Source organism: Panthera onca, chromosome C1 (assembly GCF_046562875.1).
Source record: "Panthera onca isolate mPanOnc1 chromosome C1, mPanOnc1 haplotype 2, whole genome shotgun sequence".
Lineage (NCBI taxonomy): Eukaryota > Metazoa > Chordata > Mammalia > Carnivora > Felidae > Panthera > Panthera onca.
In genome coordinates, this window is record NC_138346.1 from 89,380,395 (window position 1) to 89,408,317 (window position 27,923).

General features: G+C 35.1%; 1 protein-coding gene and 1 non-coding gene across 4 annotated transcripts in view; both read left to right on the forward strand.

Annotated features, from left to right (window-relative positions):
* The window catches only part of LRP1B (LDL receptor related protein 1B), a 1,899,539-nt gene that overhangs the window by 956,539 nt on the left and 915,077 nt on the right, over positions 1 to 27,923 (forward strand). The window lies entirely within an intron of this gene.
* Positions 10,833 to 10,937, forward strand: LOC132676125 (U6 spliceosomal RNA). Its single transcript, XR_009608958.1, has one exon. It is a non-coding gene; the product is annotated as a U6 spliceosomal RNA (small nuclear RNA).

The following is a 27,923-nucleotide window of genomic DNA, read 5'->3' on the forward strand; positions in this document are numbered from 1 at the left end:
AAAAGTTGGAAGATGGGAGAAAAGATACAAACTTCCAGTTATTAATAAGTACTGGGGATGTAATGTACAGCATGTTGAGAATAGCTAACACTGCTGTATGATACATGGGAAAATTATTAGGGGATTAAATCCTGTGAGTTCTCATCACTAGGAAAAATATTTTTCCTTTTATTTCTTTTTTTTTGTTATTGTATCAATATGAGAAGATAGGTAGATGTAAGCTGAATCCATTATACTATATGTAAATCAAACTATCATGCTGCATGATTTAAACTTTTACAAACATATATGCCAATAATTTCTCAGTAACACTGGAAAAAACATGGAATAAAAAAAAAACTTGTGTTTAGATAAACAACTGCTCATAAAATGTGCCTCTATGTCATCTTAAACTAATTTAATGTTTTTTGAGAAAAGCAAAACAAATGATTTTTGTCATTGTTCTTCATAATGATTGAATATAGGTTATAGTAACATTATCAGCAACCAAACTATTAGTAAATTTCTATAATTACATTCTATATCTGGTTTAGTGTGGCATAAAATGAGATTAAAAAGCAACATATAAAAAGAAAATAGCCCTACTTTCTGGAGGGTTTCAGTCTAAGTCTCATATTGAATTTATATTTGGGAGTCTCATTAATTTGAAGGTATAGCTAAATAATTGATTCATCCCATAAACTTAATGTGGAACATGTCTAAACTGTCTGGAATTCTCCAGTGATTTAAAAATCTCTGAATTGCTAAGATTTCTCATTTTTTTAAGTGAAAACAAAGATATTCTGTTTTATTTTTTAAATGATTTATTATGATGAACTCGATTTGAGAAAGATATTTCAAGTGTATATAATTTTATTTATTAATTGAAATGACTGCATAAGACCAATGTAATTTGCACAAGATATACACTGAAGTTTGAAGGAATATTAATACAGTAATCTCATAACAACTGTATTAGGATAATCGTAGTCACTTTTATAAACCAAAATGATAACATCACACAATAAAATTATATTTCATACCCATATGAATCCGACGAGTGTGTTAGAGGTTGGTGGGTAGCTTCCTCCTTGTGGTTATTCTGAGATAAGGGTTCCTTCCATTTTGTGGCTATAGAATCTCATACGGCCTGTTCTCAACTAGTAGAAGGGGAAAAATGTTGAATATCTATAGACAAGTTGGATGCAAGGGGATCAGGGAAATGTAGCACCTGGGTAGGCAGTTTCTTGCCCATGACATCACCATACTATGGAAATGGGAACATGCATTTTGAATAAACATTTTGCCATTTCTGTCCCAGTCTTCTCTTCTGGCTACCAAATATCTATATATGCCCTTCTTCTCATAGAATATACTACATGAGTTCAAAGTGGAGGACCTCCAGGTGATGTGCAGTCCTCTCCATCACGTCCTTTTGTACTTCCTTGTATACAGCAAATTATGAACCAAAAGACAAGATATCTGTCCCGACTGTCCCCTCCATACTCTATATAAATCAGTGGAACAGTGATAGAATAACAAAAACAAGAATCATCATCTAGAAAATAGAAGATTGGAGGCACACAGCAGTCATTGGCATAGAGAAATAATGAAATCCTACCAGGAAAGTAAAGGAAAGACCCTCTGTCCTGGTAGTTTAGAAATTCCCTTGTCTAGATGGTACTTCTTTCCCTGTAACATCTCCCCTTGTTCATTGTTCTTTACCTGTGCTTCCCCAGGGAGATTCTTTCTAGTCTGTTGTGCTAAATACTACATCTGAAGTTGGCAATGGGGCATCCTCCCCCTGTGGACTCTATATATTTCACAGACTGTTTCTTGTTCCTTTCAAGTTGTTTTAAGGTTTGAAGAAACAAAGAATTTTGTAAGATAGGCTCATGGCTTTTGAAGTTATAAATTCCCTTGAAAATTAGTAGAATTTTGATTTCTTTGCTTCCCATTACTTCTATATACTAATATCCTCACTCAAAGTTATACTCTACAAATAATTATCAAACCCAAATTATTTCTTTGCACCTCACTCTCTTGGTTTTCTCTTTCAACCTGTTTGTGGTCACTTCGAAGCCTGAAAACAACACGCCAGTGGGAAGCAAACACCTTTATCTAAAGGTGAAACTCTTCTATTCAGTTGAGAAGTTAATTGGCTTTTGTTGTTCAAAGTAATTCCAGCAATTTTTCTTAGTATTCACATCCTAGAAACAACTGGATCTCCAAGGCTGGAAGACCTCAATTTTGGACTTGGTCTATTCCCTTTCAGTTTTGGTTGTCAGTCAGCCAATTCTTACCCATACTCATTTTTCCCCATAATATCTTGCCAACGAAGGCATGTAGTAACTAACACAATTACTAATATTATACTTTTAAACTTCTTCTCTTAAATACATAGGCTCAAAAAGCACTTGTTTTTTCTTCCAATATATTTATCAAAATACTGCAAATGACATTTTTTATCAAGTATTTTTAACCTTTAATATTTTCAGTCCTGAACATTAGTTACTCTGATGCTGCTGCCTTAACCATGAGGCCAATGTTATGCATTAAAGAAAAAAAAATTAATGTTTATTTTTAAGAGAGAAGAGGGTCAGAGAGAGAGAGGGAGACACAAAACCTGAAACAGGCTCTAGTTTCCTAGTTGTCAGCACAGAGCCTGACTCAGGGCTCAAACTTACTAGCCATGAGATCATGACCTGAGCTGAACTAGGACACTCAACCGACTGAGCCACTCAGGCCACCCATGGTTATCTGACAATGTTATGCATTTTTAAATGTTTATTTATTTATTGGGGGGGGAGGGGCAGACCGAGAGGGAGAGAGAGCCTGATGGGGGACTCAATCTCATGAACCATAAAATCATGACATGAGCCAAAATCAAGAGTTGGATGCTTAACTGACTGAGCCACCAGGCACCCCTTCAATGTAGTAATTTACAATCTTATTATATTTAATGTATTTTAAATTTTTATTAAGGTAGTTTTGTACTTGTGCTACCAACTTTTTTTTTTAAATTTTTTTTTAACATTTATTTTTTTGAGACAGAGACAGAGCATGAACGGGGAGGGGCAGAGAGAGAGGGAGACACAGAATCGAAACAGGCTCCAGGCTCCGAGCCATCAGCCCAGAGCCTGACGCGGGGCTCGAACTCACGGACTGCGAGATCGTGACTGGAGCTGAAATCGGACACCCAACCGACTGAGCCACCCAGGCGCCCCTGTGCTACCAACTTTTGAATTTGTTATGATAATACTCACTGCGTAAATTTCAGTGGATAGCACAGTAGAAATTTTGTTAATTTTTTTTCTGTTTTATTGCTCAAGTTCGAGTCCATTGTATGCATTCTGAACTATCAAGCAGCTTTTATCCTTGTGATGATTGAAAGATGGAGGTTCCTTCCATCTTGTGGTTCCTACATTCTTTAGGGTCTGAGAATCCTCTGATTTTTGACCAGAGAGAGGAATGACATGTCTGCCTTTTTTCTTTTTCCTAATTCCAGCTCAGCAATGACCATCATTATTTCAGTTACATTCCAGTTAGTGACATCTAGTCACTTGGTCACATCTGATGACAAGAGGGCTAGAAAATACGGTTTCTAACTGGGAAGTTGTCAGCCATTCCACATTTTGGAAAGGAAGGGGTGTGAGCTATGAGCTTCTGGTGACAGATGAGTGCTTCTGCCACTATGACCACCATCTGATTTTATTATTTTTTTCTTTTTGGGTAATAAAAAATTAAACGTAGAAGAGGATAGCATGTGAAAGCCCTAGTTTCTAAAATGTATTTTAAATTGAGTAGATTCATATTTTTCCAATTTTTTTATAATCTGAAGGCTTAGAATTCAGGTTTATCATTTTACTTTGAATGAGTCACTTTCATTATTAGGTTTGTATCACCTCTTGCAACATTAACAAATCCAAATAACTTTTAATCAGAGAAACTTTTAATCAGAGAAACAAGTACATTATGCTCTGACCAGTAAATGAAATAATAGGCATTTTCAGATTGGGGCAATTTCTCCTAGTAACTGGTGCCTAATTCCTAGAACCTAAATAACCTCTTTTTTGGAAAGGCTGGAAACACCATGAATACTCCCAACTCTATTTCCTACTCTTTTCAGACATTCGAATGATAATTATTCTTTTGTTTGTACTTCTTAAGATCTCACTACTAGTACCAGCCCATAGATTTGCTTGTTTGTTTTAGAACATGCTGTGAATAAATGTAACACTTGCAGAAATTCATTCTGAGAGTGGAAGACATAATGGATTATTGGTGGGCATAACACTAGAAGTAGAAAAGAAAGAGAAAATAGTTGAAACAGTGTAAATATAGTGTAATAATGGTTGGTGTGTTGAATAATACTTTAGACACTAAAAACCCCCTAACTCTAACTGGCTTAAATGATAAGTTAATTCAGTTTCTAACTTAGAGGAAGGCCAGAGAAGAGCAACCTTGGTTGGATGTAGGCTTGGTTGAACTGATGCCTCATTGACATCTTTAAGGAGCCATATCCCTTCTATATCCCTGCTCTCCCATCCACAGCTACAGCCTTTTCCCCCTTGGTCATAAGTTTGTTGCCACTACCAACTGAGGAAAATTGTGTACTCTTCTCATGCAGCAAGAAAAAGTAAGAAACCTGACCCCTTACTATGGACTATAAATCCATTATTCCAGTTTGAATGGGCTAAATAAGGTTGCTTTCTCACAACTGGAGCAGTCTCAGTTGCTGGGGAAATACCATGTACTGTTTGGATTTGTATTAATTGGAGTCCACCCCAAGATCTGGAAGTGTATTCAATTTCCCCCAGTCATTTGAAAATTTGGTAGTGGTGAGGGAGCATGGTTAGGAAGGTCATTGGGAATGATGGTTCTCTGAACATAATCAAGTTTCTGTTAGGAAAAGAACTAGGAGAAGCAAAACATAATTTCACTGAGAATGGGAGAGAGAGATGTATTGATTCACTGCCATGAGAATATTTGCTGTAGAATGCGAATTACTGTACTTGAGAGCAAATCATGTTCTTCATGATGGATATTTTGAGGTTCTTTATCAAAACGCTGCAAGCAGTAGATAAGGATGGCAATGGAGGTGATGATGATGATGATGACGACTACAGCCATGACAGTGAAAACTGCTTCGATAATACCTGTGATGATTTAACAAGGCAATTACTCAAACTGTCACTACCAAGCATGTTTTTTTTTTTGGTGCTGAATCATGCTAAATTTACAGAGAAAGCCCTAATTTATTCCACAGAGAAAGATACATTTGGGATCTATAGTTGCTTCCCAGTAAATAAGACAAACATAGGTTTAGATGATTGAAGATAAGGTAATTTCTAGTGAGAAATAGAACTAGCTATTTGGAATAGCTAATTGGAACTGATGCCTCATTGACATCTTTAAGGAGCCATATCCCTTCTATATCCCTGCTCTCCCATCCACAGCTACAGCCTTTTCCCCCTTGGTCATAAGTTTGTTGCCACTACCAACTGAGGAAAATTGTGTACTATTCTCATGCAGCAAGAAAAAGTAAGAAACCTGACCCCTTACTATGGACTATAAATCCATTATTCCAGTTTGAATGGGCTAAATAAGGTTGCTTTCTCATTCCAATTCCAATTCCAATTCCAATTCCAATTCCAATGAGGAATCAGCTATGTGGAAACTCTGCCTTCCTTAAATGCTCTTACTCTTTGGATCTGTGTATGTTTCTATTTTTTAAAGACAAGTACCTGGGTAAGATAAGCAGACTAATAACATACATTTGAGGTTGCTTAGTAAAGAAAATATTTTTTAAGCTATGCCTTATTTTTATTTATTTGTATTTTTTGTAGACTTATTTCATATTTCAGATTCCACTTATCAGACAACTTAATATTGCATGATTAAAAAATAATTTTAGGGGCAGCTGGGTGGTTTGGTCCAGTTAAGTGTCCAACTCTTGGTTTCACTTCAGATCATGATCTCACGGTTTGTGAATTCAAGCTTCCCATCGGGCTCCATGCTGACAGCATGGAGCCTGCTTGGGATTCTGTCTCCCTCTCTCTGCCCCTCACCTACTCATGCTCACTCTCTCTCTCAAAATAAATACATAAACTAAAATATTTAAAAGGCAATTTTAAATTATTTTATTAAAAGTAATTATATTAAGATGAATAATACTGAATAGCTCATAAAACTTCTTTGTTTTGTAATCTATAGGATTAACAGCTAACATATGATTAATTGTAATTAAAACCAAAATCCCATTTTTCCCAAATGAAATAAGAATATTTACTTTAGCCTAGAATATTGTAAGTAAATTGAAAGGATCAAAATCTCTTCCAAAAACACCTGTAATTAATAGTATTTTTCAAAACTTATATCAGAGCTATGACATTTTTCTGGGAGGTAGCTTTATTAAAGATGTGCATTGGAAAGATCTTTACATTATGTATTTTTCATAATAATATTCTTAATGTTCACTACCTGAGACAAATGATTATGCAACACTTTATAGAGTGTCCTGTTCTGCCCCTTTGTCTTGCTTGGATAGATGGTGACTACATTACATAGAATTCATATAGTGAGGCCATCTGTGCAAAAATGGAGGTGATTTTACCTCCATCGGAAGTGAGCATGTTCTCATAGATGGTCTCAAGTACCCCAGAACTTCAAGTCACTCTGTCATCATTTACCTAGAGACTAAACTCTTTTACATAAGGAGAAGTAAAGTCAATTAACTAGTTTTCCATTATTTATCTTATTTTCTTTGTGCTTTGTGCTACATCAGAATATGAAGTTGCAGTTCTGATAGGGCCCATTTTTTTGAGAGAACAGAGAAAGAAAGAGATTAATATCAACAGTGTTACTGACTGTTTTCTGTGGCCAGTCGTTGTCCTCAGCACTCCCTCTACACTTTTCAATTTAATCTACAGAGTTATCTCGTGAGGTACTTGATACCTCTATATTCTTTTACATATGAAGCTTTGGGAAGGTAAATTACTTGCCCATAGTCAAAAAGCCAGTAAGTGTTGCAATCAGGGTTCAAACTGAAGCAATGTGCACTCTTAATCCACTACACTACACCCATGAGTCAGCTTTAAGCTGGGAGAATGGGGGTTAAGAGAGGTATGTGGGGGTTTGTGATATACTACCATTCATGCACAAGACTGGGTACTCAGCCCTGAGGAAAATGACACTTGGGAATATGCAGGGTGGTAATTTTATACCTTAACATGGGCACCTATAAGTTTGTATACCTGTTAGTTCCATGAAGATGAGTAGAAATGGCACACAGAATTTGTTCTAAAATTTTAAAGGAAGTAACTATATGGCATTCTGAAAAAGAAAACAAAATACAGAGAAAGCAGAAAGATCAGCAGTTGCCAGAGTTTGGGGGAGGGGATTGGGTGGAGGGGGGATGAACAGATGGAATAAATATAATTTTTAGGGGAGTGAAACTCTTCCATATGATACTGCAATGTGAATACATGTCATTATGTATTGGCCAAACCCAAATAATTAACTGTACAACACAAAGAGTGAACCGTAATGTAAACTATGGACTTTAGTTAATAGCAACACAGTAATATTGTTTCATTAATTGTAACAAGGATAACACAGTAATGCAAGATATTAATAATAGGAGAAACCATGTGTTAGGAAGAAAGGGGATGTATGGAAACTCTATAGCTGCTCAATTTTCTATAAACCTGCTCTAAAAATAAAACCTATTTACTTTTTGGAAAAGGAAGAAAAACAGTGATTATAGGACTATTATTGTGAATCAATCAGGAAATAGGTGACTCATTTCAGAATAATTGTATCTTTTCTTCAATAGTGTTGAAATCTAGGACTTCCACATACTTAGATTCAGTCAAATTCCAAAAAAAGTTTTCTGTGCTCTCTGTATACCACTAGGCTATGAATTCTGGATGAGCCCAGGTCTACTTGCCAGGATTACTCCCTAAATAGGAAAGAAGCACCTTTAGAAAGCATTAATCTTGTAAAGCCACAGGGCCACAATTAAAGAGTGGTTCAATGGTTTTCCTAAATGTATAACTTACAAGGACAGATTTTTCCCCTGCATCTTTTACCCTGATTATAATGATGGGCTCGATTTCCCCATGTATAGTCAGCCATTGTTAACATGCTGGCATTTGAAAGGAGTATTTACTCTTGATTTTAAACATAAAAGAGCTTGTATGAGCAGAGAAAGAGGCAGTAGGTAAATACTAACATTTCTTGTGGAGTGGAAAGCAGTTCCCCTGCACTTTTCTCACCATTCAAGTCACAGTTTGAGAAGGAAATAGCTTTAGAAATTGAGAGGGCCAATGGATCCGTTAACTGTGCTTTCTCCACACAGTTAAAGCTCAGTGTGAGACTGGCTGGCAACATAAACAATAAGGAAGAAGTCACATGAGGAGGGGTTATTAGAGAAAGAGTAAGGAGAGTCACATTTTGGTTATAACTAAGGACTAGCTGACTCACCCATGCATGAGAAATCCTTCGTCAGGTGTCATTTTCTAGGGATGGTGGCTTAATTGCCCCCCCCAAAAGGCAGCTTTTTTAAATTTCACAAATGACTTATGCCTTATTATCATATCTACCATGTCAGGATGGTGGGGTTTATTTGGTCCTCATATCTCTTCATAAAAAAATGGGACTTTTTTAAAGATAGCACAATTTTAGAAGAAAAGATTGAAATCCATACCACAAAATAGGTTTTGCTATACACCATTTGATAGGAATAGGAGTATGTAAACATATTCCCAAAAAATATATAGGTACTCTATAATTAAGAGTTTGTATAATGGGGAACGAAATTCCAACATAGATATAATGTTAATAACCTAGGTAAACAACAGTTTTTGTCTGTTTAGATTTTGATTATACTGGGGTGACGGGAGTGAGAAGGAGTGGTATCTTTCTCAGTGCCAGTCTGTGTGCAAATCCTGTCTTCACTTCCACATTTGAACATGGTTGATGTTGAACTTGTTCCTTCCTGTTATCAATTTTGATACATCAAGTGATGGCATTTCAAACTTTTGTCCTTAGGACAATTTCTTCTTTAATACATAACAACTATAATTCTATTGCTATTGTTCTTATAAGGTCTGTTCCTGGAGGCTACTATACCTTGTAATGCAGGATTAATAATAGTGCAATTGTGGTAAAACACTTACTTCGATTATTTGTGGCTATCCTGGAAAACTGTGCGATAGAAGCCCTTGGTGTAGTTTTGGAAAAACTCCATTGATTTTAAATGAGTGGGGAAACACAGAAATGTCAAGATAAATTACTAATCAGAAGTTTTTTTTTTCCTATTATTTACCTATATATGCCCCATCTTTTCCAACCAACTTTGCACTACTAAGGGTATTTATATCAAAATGCCAGTGAGCACTATGTCTATTATGGTTACTAATTTACTCTATCTGTCATGCACTTACTATATCATACTATTTTATAAGCTATTGTATCATTTATTTGGTCTTCACAAGAGCCTGTGAGATCTGCATTATTTATTATACCCATTATACAGATCAGGAGCCTGAAGCAGCAATAGAAAAGCACTTGCTACATGTCACATAGTTACTAATTAATGAAGTCAGGTTTTGAACCCAGACAATCTTGCTGTAGTGTTCCTGATTAGTAATACATTTAAGCAGAAACAACTCTACTAAATGAAGACTATACGGATAAAAGTTGCTAACAAACACGATCATTGTTATTATTACAGTTATTTATTGTAATTATTTTCTCTCATGTCCTTTTCTGTTTTGACAAACTGAACTGCAAAAATCTGTCTATAATTTGGTCGTTCAGGATTTTAAATTTCAATAGTGATTGAATATGATGGTTTAATAGTTCACTGTCTTACACGGTGCACTTCAGTACTCTAGGTAACTGACTCATTTTCTTTCTAAACACAGTTATAATAGAAAGCACTGCCTCACTTTCTAGCAGATGGAGAGCAATCTTGTTTTAATGCACATCATTTATAATAGATACAAGCTGTCAGATAACTTCTGGTAAAATAGGATGCTGAATCAGACATTTATTTTTAGTGGCAATTGTTGACACATAGACTAGCCCACCCAAATGAAAGTATGCCATATTACTTGGCTCTATAGATAAACTATGTTATAATATTCTTTGTCATGTTTCATTTTCGGTTTCTGCTTTAGACATCCTACCATACACCACGATTTCCATCACTTATCTTTAAACAGCTTGTTGTCCTAAAACCATTATACATTATTTTAGATAGTTATATTTTAGCTTTTATTTCTAATATAAGAATCATCTAAAACCTGGTAGTTTTAAGTAGTTACATCATAGTTAGAAAAATGTGCTCTGGAATCCAACAGACCTAGATTTTAATCCCAGCATTGCTCCTTATTAACTGAATGGAAAATACGTTTTAATCCCTGAAAACCTCCATTTTTAAAAAAAAATTATGATTTTTCTATCATAGATTATTATATGAATCAAATAAGTTAATGTTTCTACAGTGGTAGTAATTTACCATATATATCATTAACTGTAGTTCACTAATATGAGGCATCAAATAAACAATGAAAGCCCCCAACAAAAACAGATTTTACAAAAAGTGAAGGAGCTGAATGAACACCTATATGACCATGTTGGTCATATATCAACTGTGTCTGTTCCACTTAGTTAATGTCTATCTTGTATTGTTTGATAAGTATTTTAATACTGATACTGGAAAAAAAAACAAAAGAAATATTGACATTTATCATATGTACAATGCCTCTTTTGGTTAATTCATGTAGATGTGATATTTGGAAAATATAATGGTAGCTAGATTTGGGTAAAATTAAAAATGCTTAGTGTACATTTTAGCTGCACATATACTAAATATGGAACAATACCGAGATTACCCTGACTACTGCATAAGGATGACATTTGTGAAGCATTTCTTATTACATAATTTTAGAAAAAATATATTTTATATGTTGTTTGTATATTCAATGATAAAGCAAGTATGGTAAAATTATACTAAATGGGGATTCTGGGTAAAAGTTTATGGGAGTCCTTTGAACCATTTTTATGACTTTTCTACAAGTCTCAAATTATTTAAAAAATTAAAACAAATAATATCTTGGGAAATAAAAAAGTAAAAATTAAGTAGCAACCAGTCTTTTAAATTAGTATGTTTCCACTATATTTAGATGAAGCCATGCAGGATAGGTGCTTTTGAAGTATAAGAGGTTTTATGTATTATGTGTGTTACAATTTAATTTTTGGATTTACTAGTACTACTCTACACTAAAATAATGTATTTTTTTAATCAAGTTGTTAAAAAGCCATATGAGCTTAATTGATACATCATATAAAAACAAATTCTTGGGGCGCCTGGGTGGCTCATTCGGTTGAGCATCGGACTTTGGCTCAGGTCATGAACTCACAGTTTGTAAGTTTGAGCCTGCATTGGGCTCTGTGCTGAAAGCTCAGAGCCTAAAGCCTGCTTCATATTCTGTGTCTCCCTCTCTCTCTGCCCCTCCCCTGCTCATGCTCTGTCTCTTTCTCTGTCAAAAATAAAGATTAAAAAAAATCTTAAGACTATTATTTATTTTTTACTCCAGTGCAACAAATAAATGCTTTCATACATACATTCATAAATACAAATTATGGTAAGTTCTATGTGAATATACTGTGTTATTTTCAAGAGTGACAGAGAAGACGTTAGTTAGATTACTTGGTCAGTGAAAGTCTCACTGAGGAGATGACATTTAAAATGTTACTTAAAGGATAAGAGAAGAAAATTATGGAAAGAAAAGTGGGAATGTTGACAGGGAGCACAAGGAGTCTTTCAGAGAGAAACCAAGTCTAATGCCTTGAGAAAGAAGAGAGTGGAGCATATTTGAGAAGGTGGAAAAAAGATAGTATGGTTGGCGTACAATAACCAAGGAGAAGAGTGGCTCAAATTGAATGTGAAGAGAGAGGCTGGGGGTATATCATCCAGCGAGGCTGGGGGTATATCATCCAGAACCTTGAAAGTCAAGTTGGAAAATTTAAAGTGTCACTAGGCCAGATTTATAATCTATGCAACTCTGTTACTGTGAAATATAGTGTGTATATTGTGTGTGTTTGTGCATAGGGGTCAAAATGGAAATGGAAGATTAGTGAAGAGCCAATTTCAATAGCTTAAGATGGGTAGTGTTTGCTTGGACTAGGATATTACCTGCATAAAAGGAGGAAACATCATTTTGTGATATATTATGTGTATGTATTATGAATGTGTTATGTGTAGAAGACATTTAATTTATTACAAATAGCTATGGCTTAAGACTTCAAGTGAAAGCATGCTAATAATAATGGTATGCTTAACACTTAAGAAAATATTAGAAGCTTGTGAGCATTGTGTTAACTAAGACTTCTAACTAAAAATGATTATTTTTAAATAAGAATTTAATCATGATTATTCATATAATCACAAATTATATGAAACTTTTAATTTTTTATTTTCCTTTATATACTCATATTTAAATGGATATAACTTACTGAGAATGTACTATTGTTCCTATTTTCTTAACGGTTCAATTATACTTAAAATTATTAATGACACAATTTCATATTATATTGGTAGAGGATGATGATGCACTTCCCAAATGAACAGAGTAATAATAAGTGAATAATGAATTTGTTTATCCTGGATATTGTGAGTTTGTAGGAGGTACATGTATATCTAATAGATGATGAAAAATTTTTAGCAGATATTATTTGCAATCATAATATCCCATGTGGATTAGTGAACTTGTCATAGTTATAATTATACAAACATTTAATCAATGCTATCAATATTTCACCATTGAAGAGTTAACAGAAAAAAGACAACCAAAAACTAAAGAAAGAAAAACGAGAGTTGGTGGTGTAGAAGGTATACATAGTATATTGGGAAGAATGCTGGCCTAAGTCAAAAGATTTGGCTTCCAGTTCTGGATTCAGGTAACCTTGGTTAATTCATAACTGATGATTTGTAAGTTTTCCTTTCAACTCCCAAATTCTTTGATTTTTTTCTGAAATATACCAGGGATTGGAGCTCTCCAGCTCCTTGTATTTAAGGGTTTTTATTCATTTTGCCTTCTTTCAGCACAACTTGTTTAAAAAATCAGAACTTAACAATCAGTGAAAATATTTCATTGTCTGTCACTGTTTCTTGAGTTTGTTGAGACACTGGGTTGTTGGGAAAAATGGAAACATCAGATGAAGGGTGGTGTTTTATAGCAAGAATGAGATGATTAAAACACTGAGCCATTGAGATAGTGGGTCCAATAGAAAGAAGGAAATAATAGTAACCGGTTTTAGTGGTTGGGTAGGAAAACATAAAAGTAATCAGTAAAAGAATTCTGGACCAGCTGCTACTATATTTCCAATTGCATTATTCCTTCTTAGAGTGACTCTGTATCCTCCAAATTCCAAAGCTTATTTTCTCTCTAATGAGGCTATGGGGGATTTAAAGCTGCTTCTCCAAATCTGGATTTCAGCAAAATCTGTTTGTTACTATCACAAAAAGAAATATGTCCCAAAGCAAGCATTATCATAAGGACTACAAAGAGAAAAAAGCCCACAATTTGGGTTAGACTACCTAGGGTAGAGTTCTACTTTAGTATCCTACTAGTTGTTTTATGAAACTGTGAAAAATCATCATCTGACATTCAAAAGCAGCATTTATAAAATGTGAACAATTTTGTCTGTTTCATTCATCCCTAGTAGGAAAATAAGTGTTGAATATGACAACTTAAAGTGCTTTGTTATCTGGAGACATATATGCTTGTGAGCTAATTTTTACTATTCATCAGTTTAGCCAGTCTAGTATGACCATTGATGGATATAGATGAAAATTGAGGAAAATTGGGGAATTGAGTTGTGTTCCCAAACCCGATGCTAATTAAGAAAAAAGCAAAAAATTCCACAAAACTCTTAGTTCCTCCAGCTTCGGAATAGATCATCATAGGACCATTAACTTCTCTGTAAGATGCTGTTCACTCTTCTAACTTCCATCTCCACCTTCTGCTTCTTTGTAATCACTGATTCTCTCACTCACATTATAAGTTCTCTAAATGCCATCCAACTCATGACACAATTGGAACTGAATTCAATGTCTAATGTATACAATGCAGATTAATGCTTTTCTTTGTCATTGTTTCTTATCAGGTCTAATGTTGATTTCCTACAAAAACATCAAGTAGCATCAATGTTTCAATGTTTTTTTTTAGAGTATCCCCAAATATTTAATATTATACAAGTCCAAGATGTAATAATCTTCTGCAGAGCATATTGATTTTTAGTTAGTGCCATACCAGGGTTTGTAATCCTAATTTTGTACAGACATCTTCCTAATGCCTCCCAATGTAAATTCAGAAATTGTCATATATCCAAATGGTCATCAGTCAGTAGAATCATCTTGCAGTGCAAAACATTATTATTACCAGGTTGAAGAGTTTTCATTCATTTTATAAAATTCATTTCAAACTATACCTTGTAATATAAACCTCTAATTTCATTTTATGGAAATAAGTGAATTTGCTTAAACAGAGAAGGAAAGTTTGTAAATATGTAGCCTAAACATATCTATTGTGAAATTGTGTGTAATTCCCCAAAGAAGAGCTTCAGACCAAGTTTTTGTGTTTACTTAGGCTATTAAATGGTTATGCCAGGAAGCAAGAGTGTGGGGTGAGGACGAGTACAGGAAAGGATATATAGGAAATATGAAGCATGTTACTGTGGCAACTGTGGCCAACTGGGGCTTGATTCTCCTTGGAACTTTCTGAGAAGTGTATGGAGTGCTTGACAGTACTGCCTACCTGAAGGTAGATCATGACAAACTCCTTTCCTCTATTGGTTGAGTACTGCCCTTGGTGTGTTAATCTCCTAGGCTTATGCGTGCCTACTGAACAAGATTTACTTTGCTCAAGGTGAAATGTTGTCAATATTTTGAAAATGAAAGCTCAATTTTTACTGTCCACCATAGATTCCACAAAAATTAGAAGCCAAGAGGATGCATGGTGGGACATTAGACACATTATTATGAATGCATTTTGTGAACTTCAGTGATAAACCACCTATACAAACACTGTTTAAATCATGCAGAACCCAGTATTATTAGTTTTATACCTACACTTCCAATTTATATTTTCAGGTTTAGAAAACCAGAATATACATAAACTGGATCCTCTTTATTTATGTTTATGTCAAAACTACAAATAATGTGAGATTTTATTCTATTTGCAAGCCAAGTTTGCCTGCAGAGCTTCCTAGATCTTGAGAAGACATGAGACTTTGGGTCATAGATAAACTACTTTATTACTCACAGGACCGCAGGCAGCATGAGCTCCACACTCAAATTGGTTCCTCTCTTTTTCAAAAATAATTGAAAAGATAAAGAGCAGCACAAGGGTGTTTATATTCTGGAGAAATCCTCTAGGGGCAGTTCTGAAAGATCATTAATGTCCCTTCCTTCCTCATACCTCCCATAGTCTAAGGTTATCTCCTCCAAGTACAGGATTTTTGCTCTCCGTCCAGCTCCATAAAGTCTGAAGTTGTTATAACTTCATCTTTTTTTCTTCCCGGTGGTCTCCTATTTCACCCAGAGATTTATCTAGAAGAGTCATATGAAAGAGGCGCCAAAGTATATTTATAAACTGTAACTATAACTAAGTTTTAATGTCCTAATTCTCATCCTGAACAGGTTGCCATCCAGAGACTATAGACATTTAGATGGGTCTGGGATTGGCATTATAGGGTAAAGACACATTGTGCTGAGAAACTGTCAGGAAGAAATCCTGGAATTTCTAAAGTCTATATATAATGCCCTATAACCCTCAAACCCTTTCCCCTAAGACTGTATCATAGTCACAATCCAACAAGTTAAGTTGTTCTAGTTGTATAGTATTCTAGGTCACAAAGAAATTTATCATCACAGCATAGGCTCCCCTAAGTTTCAAGTAAGCAATGTAAAGGTGGCCCCAGGTGGATGATATGCACATAGTAAGTCTGTAATATAGCTGAGCAACTCTGAGTTTAGGAAACCACCAATTTTATAAGGCCACAGGTAGCCACTGGCTCAACTTTTACCCTGGAGAGAGCGATTATCTTTATTATTCTGATCAAGCAGTGAATCTGCCTCCTGCCCCAGAGGGAGACACTTATCTCTGTCTTCTCAGGCTGTTTGCTTTACAAACATCCTTGAAAGGTAGTACAAAATAAAGGTTGTCAATGCCTTTGCTTAAAACAAAGAGAAGAAATTTCAGAGATTAAAAAAAAAAAAAAAAAAAAGGTGAGAGTTCCAATGGAGAATTGTGTCCATATATGTTGTTGATTTTGGTAGTGGCAAGCTAGTCCTTCCAACTGAAATGACTATCTGTCCTGTCAGCTATGTTTGAAAATAATACAGCCTGAGAAGAACTTGCAAATGAAATATTGAATTAGAAATAAAAGATGGCTATTTGACAAATTTACTTCTGTTCATTATATTTTTATCTTATTTATCCCCAGTGTTATAGTAAGAAGGAAAGTGGAACTTCCATTTCATAATTTTTTATGAGCTACATGTACAAATAGTAACAGCTAAATTGGAAAATAAATCAAAGATAATAGAGAAAACCATTGAACTGTATACTAATTTGCCTCTATTTTAGGCAAATAATTAAATTTAAAAGTATCTTTTATTGTATTGTATTTAATACTTTTATTTTGAAATACTTTGACTCTCTAAAAATTGGAAGATTAGTAGAAAGCTCCCATAAACCATTCATCCTACTTCTGCTAATGATAACATCTTACATAACCATAATAAATTATTAAAACCAGGAAATTTATTTTGGTACGATATTATTAACTCAACTATGCACCTTATTCAGATCTCATATGCACACTTTTTTAGTGTATAGTTCTTTGAAATTCAATATATGTATATGGAATATAATACAACCATCACCAAAATCAGGATACAGAACACATCCATCACCACTTTATAACTCTCCTTTTCTTTTTTTCCCTTTAGAGTCATACCTTTCCCAGGCCCTAACCTCTGGCAACCACTGATCTGTTCTGATCACTATACTTCGTGACTTCAACGAATATTACTAAATGAGGGTTATTCAGCTAAAAACTCTGAGATTGGTTTTTTTTTTTGTTTTTTTGTTTTTTTTAGTTTTTTTTTTCATTCAACACGAGTCTCTCAAGATCCATTCATGTTGTGCATATTGGTGGTACATTCTTTTCTATTGCTGAGTAGTATTCCATTGTAGATATATAACACATGTTATTTACCCAGTCACATGTAAAATAAACCTTTGGGTGGCTTTCAGTTTGAGGCTATTGCAAATAAAGCTACCATGAACATCCATGCACAGGTTTTCATATGAACATAACTTTTCATTTTTCTGGGATAGATACCCAGGAGTATGACTGCTGAGTAAATTGCATGGTAAATTCATGTTTAATTTTATCTAAAAACAAAAAACAAACAACATCAACAAGAAACCCTGCCAAACTGTTTTCCAGAGTCTGTACAATTTTCCTACTGTATGAGATCCAGTTGCTCAACATCCTTTTCAGCACTTGGTATTGCCAATATTTTTTTAAATTTTATTTTAATAATTCTGGTAGGTATGGAGTGAGATCTTATAATAGCCTTAATTTACATTTCTCAAATGGCTAGCGATTTTAACATATTTTATTTGCTGATATTCTTATATTTTTAAGTGTAATGCTATTTATTTTGTTATAACCAAAGCTACATTGTGACTCTAAACAATAGGACTTCCTTTGCCCAACTGATTGATTGATTTCTTATCCTTTAAGAGGCTGTATTTAATTTTGTTCTTATTTGGGAAGTTTATACTTTTCAAGCATTTTAATTGCCCCAAAACATTGGACTAACACACAGTTGCCTTTCGATTTCATTACTTTCACTTTTTTGTTACTCTACGGTCTCTTATATGTTCCTTTAAATACTGCCCTGATTTAGATTGGGTTAGCATCAATTTATGATCATGTACTGCTTATTTTCCTTCTAATCCTCTTCTTATCTGTTCTAATAAACTATAACGTTACATTAGAGGTTAACAATAAGTGGAAAGAAGAAGACTATTATTAGTTTACTAAAGTGAGACTATATAAAAATATGTTAAAAACATACTGTTTTAATGAAATAGGAGATTAGCCAGGGGTCAAGTAGGTAAGTACTTTCTGTAGAAAAGAGCTGACTTTATGCATTCATTTCCTTCTTCATTCAATCATTCTGCAAATATTTACTAAGCACTGATTTTGTGAGAACACACTATGGAAAATACCAATGTGTGGGACCTTTATATCCCTCAAGGACTTTACAAGGAATTTAGGGTGAAACTGGTTATAAGAAATAATTAAAAAGTAACACCAGACACTCTGGACTATAGATAAAGACTCCAGGTTGATGTTACTAACTGCTTTACACTTTACCAATTTAGGCATTATTGTGTGTTTTTTTAATGTTTTTATTTATTTTTGAAGGAGAGACAGAGCATGAGCAGGGGAGGAGCAGAGAGAGAGTGTGACACAGAATCCGAAGCAGGCTCCAGGCTGTGAGCTGTCAGCACAGAGCCTGATGAGGGGCTCAAACTCATGAACTGTGAGATCATGATCTGAGCTCAAGTCAGATGCGTAACCCACTAAGCCACCCAGGCGACCCCCCTCCTTTTTTTAATCTGTAAACGAAGTACCTGGAATCAAAATTTTCAATATTCACTTCTAATATTCAGAAACTGGAAGTCAGAGAAAGTTGATAGTCAGGATTCTTATAGCTGACAGTTAGGATTCCCTACTGTGCAAAAAAAGCATAAAAAGAATGTATGTTGTGGCTGTTTAGCATCACAGCTAAGAAAAGGAAAAGAGATGTGCATTAAGCCATGACATTGGATTATCTTTGTACGTACTTAAAAGAAGCTCATGATAAGTGATAGGTTGCTCTCTCATGATGGACCACAGAAAGAACAAAATTGAAAAGGCAAGTATCTTGCAGAAAGGTGAACATAGACTCAAGAAAGACCTGGGTGATGTCAGTAGTATTATTTCGGTCACAAGGTTTCTCTATGTTTCACTAATTTGTCTATAAAGGAACAGAATTTATCTTTTCTATGTACTTAAAAAAGAAGACAACATGACATGATTTTAATTATGTTGAATACCTGCTAAGCAGTATAATTTATATATTTTGCATTCTATGTTGTGATTCGAATTCAGCTGACCCTTGCCATCATATTGCACAAAACTGCACTGATATTATCAAAATTATTTCAGAGAAAAAATACCATTGTGTATTAGAAGCAGGAAAGCAAAAAGATGTGGGATAAATATAGGTTTAATTTAACAGATTAAAAAGGAAAACATGTATTGATGTAATTCGTGTGAGTTTAGTCATTTAATGACTATATTCAAACATCAGTTCTTCTGTATTCAGTGAGAAAATAGGAATATCCTATCCTCTATTTCACACAGTTAACATAGCTAGTCATTAATAGAATATATTAAAACAGATGTTTAATAGCTAGACAAAGTGATTGGCTAGTTATGAGAGCTGGTGTATTTGCAAGTCTAAGTAAACAACATGCACGCACAATATGAAAACAATAGTTTTTTTTTGTTTTTGTTTTTGTTTCCTGTGCAGACTTCAATAACTGTCGTTTACCCCTCTCTAACCAATGACAATAACATGAGTTACATCAATGGGAGTTTTAAAGATAAAATAACTTAATGATTTTTGTTAGCTGATTCCTATGTTCATAGAATAGGTTCTTACATAAGTTTTTGCCTGAGGTCACTCAGTAAGATTAAACAAATAATATCTAGGTTATTGATGAGGAAACTTTTTTCTAGCACACTATTTTTATGCTTAATTAATGAAAGGAATATGCCTAAGTGAGATTTGTTAGCTTTTTGTTGACAAAGATCTTGCTCATGATAGGTTTTTGTTATATGTCTGAATGAATAAAAATGTCAAAAAAATCTATGTCTATACACTTACATGTATCATTAAAATTTTTATATTATACATAAACAGTAGGTGGTAAAAATGTTAAGTTTCTGTTTCTCATTCTGTAGCAACTATCCATGTGACCTTGGTTCATTAGTTCTTCTCTCTGACATCCCTTTTTCCTCATTCCACCAAAGGAGGCAAGACCATTCTCCAAAATGTCTTTTCAGTTTAAAAATCTTTTTCCTATAATTTGTAAATTTTATAGAAAATATGTAAAAGAAAAATATACATAAAAAGTATTAGACATTATTTATGTCCCAGAATAAACTGTTAATATACTGTATTGCCATCACAATTTTTATATATAATTGAATAAACTTTTATATGCATGTTTTATAAATTTCAAAGCAAATTAAAATTGGTATGTTATGTATACTGTATATATCTGTATAATTTTATAAATTTAAAAACAAATCATAGGTGACAAAAAGCACCATCATTATTAAATACTATACAATATAATGCTCTATACAGTGAAATGCAACAATATAATTATTTTCCTATTTGTTAGACTTGTGTAGGGTGGATGAAGTTGGGACTGAGAACAAGATTTCATTGGGCAGGATTGCCAAGTATTCTGTACATTTTACCAGTCCAAAATGATAACTGATGTTGAGATTTTTCTAGCAGATATTTATTCACTGTGACTCTGCTTTAAAATTTGCATTTACTTCAACTACCTTGTTTGCAGACTTTGACTTTTAAACAGAAAAAAAGAATTATCAAAATTCCTAAATTGTGTATCTACCAGTGGGTTTCCTACACTAACTTTTGCTTTTACATTTATCTGTGAGAACTCTTCATTTCAGCATGCAGTGTGGTATTTTGGTGTTTCTTCTAATTCCTACTCAGAAGTATGGTTTGTGAATTGATTTGGGAGGGGATGCAGGGAAGGACCAGCACTCTGAGTCCTTCAAAGTCCAGCTCTCATCCCTAGAAGGCCCACCTGCTGGGTTTTCTTTCGACATGGACCTGGGGTTTCTGAGTGAGGTGACAAATAGGTCGGGAGACACAAAACCTGCTTCCATTTTCTCTGTGGTTCATGGTTTGTTTTAGTTTTTGGCAGAATATGTAGGTTGGTCATTTTATTTCTCATTCCAGTTTTATCAGTCGTATGGCAATTTTTTTTAAGTTTATTTATTTATTTTGAGAGAGAGAGAGCACATGATTGGGGTAGAGAGAGAGAGAGACTCCCACGCAGGTTCTGCACTGTCAGTGCAGAGCCTCATGCGGGGCTCAAACTCACAAACCACAAATCATGACCCGAGGCGAAATCAAGTCAGACACTTAACTGACTGAGCCAACCAGGCATCCCAAGAAAAGTAGTATTTAAAAGTATGTTCCAGCATTTGGTCATAGTTAAGCATTTAAACAATTCAAAGAGATGATTTCTGGTTCCAAATGGTAGGATGTGGGATATTTGTTTCTGGTTGAGTTGCATGAGAAATTCTGTGGTGTGTCAGTAACAGGGTTGCAGACAATATACCCAGTTGTAGTAGTAGTAGTAGTAGTAGTAGTAGTAGTAGTAGTAGTAGTATTTAATGTAGTTTTTTTGCAGTCCTACTAGCTTATAGCCAATTGAGCTGAACAAGTGAACAAAAGAGAAAACAACACACCAGGAGTTTGTGTTCCCTGGGTATACCATGCAGCCTAATATGGAGGACCTGTCTCCTCATTTCCATTTCAGCCTGTTTCTGGACCATAACTGCATTTATTTCAACCTTTTCTGTTGTGTGTGTGTGTGTGTGTGTGTGTGTGTGTGTGTGTGTGTGTGTGTGTTTTGCCTCACAAAGACCAGGTAGCAAATAACAGCACTTAACCATTAAAATGGATGGGAGATATCTCCATTCCTTAACTCTATTCTTCTACTGGAAGAAGTTTCCAATTCATTTTGCTTCTTTGTTTGTTTGTCATTCTCTCTTCTCCTATATATATATATATTACCAGAAATCCTCATTTCCTCATTCACAAATTCATCTTAAATCCTAGGACTAAGACTATACATATATGATTTTGCAGCTCTTTCCTGATTTTCCCATGTGCCCAAAATATGTCCAATTTTAATCATTTAACAAATTTAGAGTGACTCAGCTATATGAGGAATAGAAAGATGTAAAAAAACTACACATCTGCTTTCTAAAAAATTATATTCTTGTAGCAAGCATAAAATATGCAAAGAAATAACTGAAATTTTTGGTAATATAAGAAAGAATATAAGAAATATAAGAAAAAATATTTAAAGATAGGTGAATTTTTGTTGCTACTACTTAAATCTTGATTTCATAATAGTCTTTAAGCTGATCCTTAAATAATGTCTAGGATTCAATCTTATCATCATCTCTTTTTGGGTTAAAAGTCTTTAAATATTTGAGTGAAAACGAGAAAAGTCTTATGTGAAAGTAGATACACTCTACCTAGATTCCTGAGGTTTAGATTCTAGAAAGAAAGTATTAAATTCTAATATGAGAAGAACAATACTAAAATTATTAAGAAACCTTTGGAAACAGTGTGTATGTGTCTGCTTGTGTGTACTAGAATACAACAGGCACACAAAAATGTGCTCTGTCCATACATAACACATAATTCCATCTGTTTATTTATTAAAGATGATATGTTAAGAGATTTGAGAATGAAACTGTTGGAGTAGTTTTAGTTTAGGGCGAAATCTGACTGGAACAATGAGGCATAGAGTATTGCTCTGGGGTTGAAACTGACAAAATCTGAGCCTGGCTTATTTGCAAAGTCCCTGCTATTCCTCTCTAGCCCATGTGCGCGCTCTCTCTACACGTCTCTCTCTGTCTCTCTCTGTCTCTCTCTCAGCCAGTGATTATATTTGCATGGACATTCATTGTGAGTCTGGCAATTTGTCTTTCACTCTGTTTGTATTTTCTATTTACTGGTGATGCTTACATTCCTCACTCAGAATATGTGTCTTTTGGGGGAAGAGAAATGGAGTGGTTTATTTAGAATAATTTATTCCTAAGTGATTTTTTCCCCAAAATATTGTTAGCCATTCTCAAAACTCCACAGCTACTTCAGTGTAGAGAATATAAAACAAAAACTTTGAAAACCTAGCCACTAAATGCTAAATATTGTGCTAGATTTTATATAGATATCCTTCTTACAATTCTGTGAGAGAGCTTTTATTATTTGTTTTATAAAATCAAAAGCTCAAAGAGTTTGCACAGGTTATAAGTGCTGCATATATCTAATTAAGTAACCCATGTTTCTCCTCTATAATGTTTCATAAAATAATGAGAAATGATTTGAAGAAGTTAGCAAAACATATATCATGAAGCAATTAGATCTCTTCTTTCTGTGTCACACATTTGGACAGACCAAATTTATTCTAATCTTTCAAAACAGATTTATACACTGAAAAAAAGCTTGACAATAACATAGTCTATTAAATTAGAATTTTGTTTCTATGTTTGTGCCAACATTAAAATGACATCTTGCCATAGGTCTAAGCTTCAATAAAATCAGTCAAAAACAGATTTTTTTTCTCCATATCTGGTTTCCTTTAATGCTTGTTTTGAGAAAGGGCACTAACTAGATTATGTTCTGATGACAGAGGTTAGAAATGAAAACAATCTAGTTGTACACGATGTGCCGAGTCTAGATGTCAAGCAAGGATGGATGTATAACCAAAAAGGGGATATTAAAAGACATTGAGCTGATACTAACTAGTGAAGACCCAGCATATATGGCGGCAGTATAATTTATTGTTTTTTGAGGGATTGAATCATAGGACGAAAAATGAGGCAATGAAGTGTGATTTAGGTGATACGTAGTGCTAAAAAAAGTGAATGAAAAATAGGAAGCCATTGTTTCCTAGGAATACCCATTAGGTAGGTTATAAGACATTTGGGTAGAATAATATACTTGACTATAGACATAGGACCAGCTGACAATTTCATAGCGTGATGTACGTGGTGACAAATATGCTTATTAGTAAGTCCTGCCTCCTCAGAGTGTTATGTATACATGTATGACTTGTTCTGGCCAATGAATTGTGAGAATTATATCAATTATAATTTTTAGAACTAGGGTGTGATTTACCGCATTCCCTTTTTCTGTCTTAGCAATTATGGAAGCATGAATTTAAATGGAACACCCATCTCTCTAAGAATCTAAATGACTACAGTGTATAGATCCTCAAGAGCCTTCATGTAGCCTCAGCTAGAAACAAACTTTTGTTTTAAGGCATTGATAATATGAAGTTGTTTGTTACTGCAGCATAACTGTGCCTGTTCTGTCTAATATACATATTGTGAATTCCTTCCTTACCACTGTATCTCTACTATCTAAAATAGTATCCAGCATAAATATTTATGGAATTAGTGACCAACTTAATTAATGATAACACATAAATATTTGTTGCCTTCTTTGTGTGTACAAGCTAAGGATAGCCTGGCAAAAACAAAAAACATATAAAAGCCATCTGGAAATAAGGAAAAATTATTTACATAATTTATGGGCTAGAAGTAAGTGCATTTTACTGGTAGAAGGCAAAGGTTAACACTAATTGAGCTAAGGAGCAGGAAGAAGAATCTTGGGACCTCCATTAGTGAAGTAACTTGAGGCTCTTGCCAATCACAGGACTAGCACTAGGGATTTGTGAGGTGAAAAGATTCATTTTTTTTCTTTTACATAGAAAATGCTGCATTAGGAATTTAGTTGTACTTTGTGTGATTCTAGGTGTGAAACTTTTACATAGCAAGGAAACATGAAATGGAATTATAAATTGCTGAGTAGTCTTTCTTATTCAGACAGATTTTTTTTTGGCTTTGTGTTAGAAAAAAAGGAGAAATTTGGCAGCCAGCCATATAATTAGAATTAACCTTGGTTGTGAAAGCATGACAGATGAACTAGCCTGGTCACTCTAATATTTGTCTTTCTGCATGTGGAATTCCTTTCTTAGACCATGGCATAGAAGGAAATGTTCCTCTTTTGAAAGTTTTCTCTGTATACCAGTCATGTTGTTTCCTCGGGACACATCATAAAGATATGCCACTGAATACTCTAATTGTGGCCTTCACCAGAGCTATGAAAAACCACCGCCCCCCCCCCCCAAAAAAAAAACCCTAATCTATACCTCATTGGTCAGAATCTCAGATTTTAATAAAAAACAGAATTCTAGCCAGTTGAGTGATTTTTCTAATATTTTTCAGCTTACTTTTCTTTGAGAGTCATGGGCCCTGTAAATTGAAAATATATTCAAAATATTTGAGCTAAATTAGCTTAGCATTTTACAGTTAAAATAAAAAAACTGCTGTTTTCTCAGAGGACCACATACCACCACTGACAACACTCCCCCTCCCCATACACCAACATCACCTCACCAAAATACTTTTTTTCCCCTGTCTCTACTGAGTATTACTCCAAATTATCTGAAAGTTTAAAATTCAAACTCAGCAGGTGTCTAATCCTCCCAGGAGAGGAAATTAAGCAGAATTTAAAGAAAGTCATTTATGGGGTGGCTTGGTGGCTCAGTCCGTTAAGTGTCTTACTCTTGGTTTCAGCTCAGATCATGATCTCATGGTTTGTGAGATTGAGCCCTGCATCAGGCTCTGCTGCTGGAGTAGAGCTTGCTTGGGGTTCTCTCTCTCCCTCCTATTCTCTCTCTCTCTCTCTCTCTCTCTCTCTCTCTCTCTCTCTCTCACACACACACACACACACACACACACACACACACAATAAATAAACTTAAAAAATAAAAATAAAGAAAGGAAATTGGACTGGCAATTGTTTTGAATATAGGTAACAGAGCATTTTCTGTTTCGGTCCAACTCCATCAATGAAACTTGAGTCAGTGGAAGTCATGTCCAATGCCATTGAGAAGGCTCTCAGATTTAAGAACGGGGTTAGAATACTAGTTAGAACTGAAAACTGCCTTTAGGATAGGTTCTATTTCCTTTCATTTCCTGCTGTAGATAAATGAGGACCAAATATAGGAAACTATGAGGCCATTTCAGCAAATAAAAACTAACCCTCTCCTCTGAGTATCAGATACTGTGGTTATTGATGCTAGAAATTTGCTCACTGTAATGGCTTTAAAGCATGGCTGCAAATTCTTTGACACTTTGATACTCCTCTCTCATTCCTCAGAGTGGGCTTGTCACTGCTTCAACCAGGATATTAGAAATGGAATTATACTAGGTGACTTCCGAGGCCAAATTCTAAGAGGTCAGGAAGCTTCCACCTTGTTCACTGTAACACTCAGTCCTGGGGCCCTGAGAGCCAGGCAGTAACTCTGAGTACCCTGAGGACGCCACACTGGAGAGGATGTCATAATGTACTGGTTAAGAACAAATGCTAGAGTCAGACTGTGTGGGTTTAAATCCTACTCTCCCAACAATCAGATATATAATCTTGGGACAGTTAATTTCTATGTGTCTCGGTTTCTTCATTTATAAAACAGGGAGTAACAGTAGTCTGGACTCTGTTGCTTTACTAGTAGTTTATACAGTTGTTTAAAGGGCCAAATGTGTGGGATTTTTAAAACTTTTTATTCAATTTATTTAAACTAAAAATACAATCTTCCCATTCCTCCCACCACCCCACCCCTTGCACCCATCAATCTATCTCTGTATCTATGAGCTTCTGTTTTTGTTTGTTTGTTGTTGTTTTTTTTTTTTTTTTTTAACGTTTTTTATTTATTTTTGAGACAGAGAGAGACACAGCATGAACGGGGGAGGGGCAGAGAGAGAGGGAAACACAGAATCGGAAGCAGGCTCCAGGCTCTGAGCCATCAGCCCAGAGCCCGACGCGGGGCTCGAACTCGCGGACCACGAGATGGTGACCTGAGCTGAAGTCGGACGCTTAACCGACTGAGCCACCCAGGCGCCCCTGTTTGTTTTTTAGATTCACATGTAAGGGAGATGGGAGATCATATGGTGTTTGTCTTTTTATAGCTGACTTATTTTTACATTGCATAATACCGTAAAGGCCCATCCATGTCACTGCAAATGGCAAGATTTTGTTCTTTTTTATGGCTGAATAATATTCTAATGTTTATTTATTTTTGACAGAGTGGGGGGAGGGGCAGAGAGAGGGAGACACAGAATCTGAAGCAGGTTCCAGGCTCCGAGCTGTCAGCACAGAGCCCAATGCGGGGGATCAAACTCACAGACCGTGAGATCATGGCCTGAGCTTAAGTCAGACACTCAACCGACTGAGCCATCCAGGCGCCCCATGGGATTTTTTTATTTCTTTTTTTTTTTTTTAATTTTTTTTAATGTTTATTTTATTATTTTTGAGACAGAGAGAGACAGAGCATGAACGGGGGAGGGGCCGAGAGAGAGGGAGACACAGAATCGGAAGCAAGCTCCAGGCTCTGAGCCATCAGCCCAGAGCCCGACGCGGGGCTCGAACTCGCGGACCGCGAGATCGTGACCTGAGCTGAAGTCGGACGCTCAACCGACTGAGCCACCCAGGCGCCCCGGGATTTTTTTATTTCTAAAAAACACATGTCATCTGTTCACTAGAACATACTTACTTTTGAACAATTTTTAACATGTGAAACTGTGAACTTGAATATAAACAAAATATTTAAAATAAGTGTTCCTATTGCTTCTACTATCTAGCTAAAACAACAGGAAAACAACTATTTTTACCCTTTTAGAATGGGATCTTGTACCAGTCAGGGTCCTGACAGGAACCTTACATGGTTTAAGAATTTAATAAAGCACCTGCCTGCAAAACAGAACATTTTAAAGGAGGCAATAAAAGATGTTGACCTACTTAAGACGCAAGAAACAACAGGATGCTAGTACCACCCCTAAGCCTGAGTGGCAAGAGGAGGAAGTAGGACCTTGGAAACAAGAAACCATGTGGACAGAGCTGCCTGAGACTGAGCTATAAACCTCGGGGGAGGTAGTCTCTACTGGAAAATGTG